General features: G+C 43.4%; 2 non-coding genes across 2 annotated transcripts; both read right to left on the bottom strand.

Moving 5' to 3' along the window:
- Positions 1–327: 327 nt before the first annotated feature.
- On the bottom strand, positions 328–484 carry LOC125076540. The gene has a single exon (XR_007120492.1). It is a non-coding gene; the product is annotated as a 5.8S ribosomal RNA (ribosomal RNA).
- Positions 485–940: 456 nt separating this feature from the next.
- LOC125076541 lies at positions 941–2,843 on the bottom strand. The gene has a single exon (XR_007120493.1). It is a non-coding gene; the product is annotated as a small subunit ribosomal RNA (ribosomal RNA).
- Between the last annotated feature and the right edge of the window lie 1,390 nt (positions 2,844–4,233).

Raw genomic sequence — 4,233 nt, 5'->3', positions numbered from 1 at the left:
GGCGACGAGCGACGCTCTCAGTCTCTCTGACGTCGCATAACGAAACTCCGTGACGTAAACGTACACACGAACGCGTATATAAAAATATAAATAATATATACACACACACGCATGTAAACGTAAACATACATACACATCGTATTTGTTATATTTGAACGGACCGAGAACGAGATTTATATTAAGTATATTTAAACACGTAATATAACACATCGAACGCGGATACCGTCATATGTTCGAGAAACGTCAGTCAGTCTATTGAGTCGGTTACGAAATAATAGACATTACGACATTAAACATTGAACAGTGTGGTTTATATTTTTATACAGCCGGCCCTCAGACAGGAGTGGTCCTGGATGTTTCTCCACGGACCGCAATGTGCGTTCGAAATGTCGATGTTCAAATGTGTCCTGCAGTTCACACTATGACGCGCAGTTAACTGCGTTCTTCATCGACCCGCGAGCCAAGTGATCCACCGTCCAGGGTAATGGTTTTTAATTTGTTTTATTTTTATAATTTCTACGATCACTCGAACGATTCTATACGCCAGTGATATGAGTTTATTTTTTTTTTATTTTTTTTTTTTTTTTCGTTTTTTTCTCTTATTTTTAGTATACAGAGAAAAATTCAAAAAATTAAAAAAAAAAAAAAAAAAAGTTAAAAAAAAAAAAAAGTACAAAAAAAAAAAAAGAAATATACATTTTATTTGAAGATGACGATGTGCGTTAACACATCGTACTTTCCTCGAAATCGACATCGAAAAATATCAGAATAGGACGCGTTACACGACTCTGGACTCTGACTCGGACACACTGCTGTGTGAGAGAGAGAGAGTGAGAATCGCGTCCTCGCATCGAAACGACACATTCCGAACGTCGATATTTGTGTTTTAGAATTTTATTATCGTTCATTATCGCACTCTTTCGAGATTGATAATTTACGTTAATGATCCTTCCGCAGGTTCCCCTACGGAAACCTTGTTACGACTTTTACTTCCTCTAAATGATCAAGTTTGGTCAACTTCCCAGCAACGCCGACGGCCGTGAAGCCACCGCGTGTCGGTCCGAAGACCTCACTAAATCATTCAATCGGTAGTAGCGACGGGCGGTGTGTACAAAGGGCAGGGACGTAATCAACGCGAGCTTATGACTCGCGCTTACTAGGAATTCCTCGTTTATGGGGGATAATTGCAAACCCCAATCCCCAGCACGAAGGAGTTTCAACGGGTTGCCCGGGCCTCTAGGCCAGGGAGAACATGCTGATTCCTTCAGTGTAGCGCGCGTGCGGCCCAGGACATCTAAGGGCATCACAGACCTGTTATTGCTCAATCTCGTGCGGCTCGAAGCCGCCGGTCCCTCTAAGAAGAATTTTAATACGCCGCCAGTGAGTTGCTCGACCGAAATCGAGCACACCTAAATGACGACGCCTATTTAGCAGGCTAGAGTCTCGTTCGTTACCGGAATTAACCAGACAAATCGCTCCACCAACTAAGAACGGCCATGCACCACCACCCACCGAATCAAGAAAGAGCTATTAATCTGTCAATCCTTCCGGTGTCCGGGCCTGGTGAGATTTCCCGTGTTGAGTCAAATTAAGCCGCAGGCTCCACTCCTGGTGGTGCCCTTCCGTCAATTCCTTTAAGTTTCAGCTTTGCAACCATACTCCCCCCGGAGTCCAAAATCTTTGGTTTCCCGGAAGCTGCCCGCCGAGCCATTGTAGTAACGTCGGCGGATCGCTAGATGACATATTTACGGTTAGAACTAGGGCGGTATCTAATCGCCTTCGAACCTCTAACTTTCGTTCTTGATTGATGAAAACACCTTTGGCAAATGCTTTCGCTGATGTTCGTCTTGCGACGATCCAAGAATTTCACCTCTAACGTCGCAATACGAATGCCCCCAGTTATCCCTATTAATCATTACCTCGGAGTTCTGAAAACCAACAAAATAGAACCGAGATCATATTCTATTATTCCATGCACGAAATATTCAAGCGGCATTTTGAGCCCGCTTTGAGCACTCTAATTTGTTCAAAGTAAAATTGTCGGCCCATCTCGACACTCACTGAAGAGCACCGCGATAGGATTTTGATATTGAACCGGCGTTTTACCGCCGGCTCACCGACGATATGCTCCGCAGACGTGTCAGTATCACCGCGGATGCGGTGCACCGACAGCGCGGCGCACAAATGCAACTACGAGCTTTTTAACCGCAACAATTTTAGTATACGCTATTGGAGCTGGAATTACCGCGGCTGCTGGCACCAGACTTGCCCTCCAATTGTTCCTCGTTAAAATATTTAAAGTGTACTCATTCCGATTACGAGGCCTCGAAAGAGTCCCGTATCGTTATTTTTCGTCACTACCTCCCCGTGCCGGGAGTGGGTAATTTGCGCGCCTGCTGCCTTCCTTGGATGTGGTAGCCGTTTCTCAGGCTCCCTCTCCGGAATCGAACCCTGATTCCCCGTTACCCGTGACAACCATGGTAGTCGCAGAAACTACCATCGAAAGTTGATAAGGCAGACATTTGAAAGATGCGTCGCCGGTACTGGACCATGCGATCGGCAAAAGTTATCCAGATTCATCAAAATTAACGACTTCGGACGAGACGCCCTCCGTCGATTGGTTTTGATCTAATAAAAGCACTCATCCCATCACTGGTCAGAGTTCTGATTGCATGTATTAGCTCTAGAATTACCACAGTTATCCAAGTAACTGAGTAAGATCTAAGGAACCAAAACTGATATATTGAGCCATTCGCGGTATCGCCTTAATACGGCTTGCACTGAGACATGCATGGCTTAATCTTTGAGACAAGCATATAACTACTGGCAGGATCAACCAGGGAGCTAACCGAGACTTGTTGAAGTCGTCAATTACTCTTCTCGTTTCATATTCGCATATAAAATACACACAAACTTATGCATGCATGTACAATATACGCACAGTATGAAACGAGCGTCTCACCGTATCGTCGATCGCGTTAGACGCGATAGATTTTAACGGTTGACTCTTATAAAAATTTATATGAGACACAAACGCGCTTTAAGCACGCGCGCGCGCGTGCGCTATAATATATAACGCGACGACAGCGGCGGCGGCGGCGGCGGCGGAGGCGTCTTCACATAATGACACATAACGGTCACGAATTCGAACGTTCTAAACGAGATCGAGTTTTTTTTTCAAAATAACACTTCGCACACGACGTGTACGTATGTATTGTTCAACGATTATTATCGTAAAACATTGGGATCGACGCCCGGTGTTTGAGTGATCGTACCGATACTCGGGTTGTGTATTTTTTGTACATGATAAATGTAAAAATTAACAAAAAGAATTTTAGAAACGACCGTTCATATATAATATAAAAATTATACACACTATACGAATACACTGAATCTTTTAAGAACTCCGTCTCTAACGTTTTCTCATATCGTCGCGACGTCGCAGATCGACTACAATGAATCAACATTTATTCCATGAGGATAGATTGTAGCGAGAGCGACGACGACGACGATAAGAGGAAGAGCGCATGAGGCAGAGAGATCTACGTGCGTCCGTCGGTCGGCACAGTTTTACAGAACGAATAAGAATCTTTTTATCATTTTCACGTGTGTCAGTGAATATCCCCCAGCGGTCGAGACGAATCGTACGTACATACTTGTTGTTACACTACGTAAAGTATAATATAACGCGATACGACGAATCGAGAGACACGCCAGAAGACACGCAACAAAGACGACAAATGAAAACGATAATAACATTTTTTTCGTTATACAAGAGTACTGATCCGGTCACTTCGCGTCTAACATCAATTTTTGAATGTTCGACGTTCGAACCGTCACTACTCCATATATATGCCTGACGATGAGTATGACATTCGGCTCGTTCGAACGGAATGTATTTTTTTTTTTATTATTATTATTATTTTATTATGTTTCTCATATTCGATCTGATATCATAAGACGACGAACCCCAGAACACGCAGCCCTATCCGCCCCCCCCCCCTCCCCCTCCCCAACCCCCTCCCCCCCAACTGACACCCCAAACCCTCCAAAATCTCCAAAACTTCGATTATTTTGTTCTATATTTTTATAGATAGTATATGATTATATGATATTATGCAACGTCAATGCAACAACAACGACAACAACAACAACAACAACAACAACAACAATAAAAAAAAAAAGAAAAAAAAAAACAACAACAACAACAACAACAAAGAAAGTTGTATCTTC

This window comes from Vanessa atalanta, unplaced genomic scaffold (genome assembly GCF_905147765.1).
Source record: "Vanessa atalanta unplaced genomic scaffold, ilVanAtal1.2, whole genome shotgun sequence".
NCBI classification, from domain to species: domain Eukaryota; kingdom Metazoa; phylum Arthropoda; class Insecta; order Lepidoptera; family Nymphalidae; genus Vanessa; species Vanessa atalanta.
Note: the sequence above shows the minus strand (reverse complement) of the source record. Positions and strands in the feature narration are given on the sequence as shown.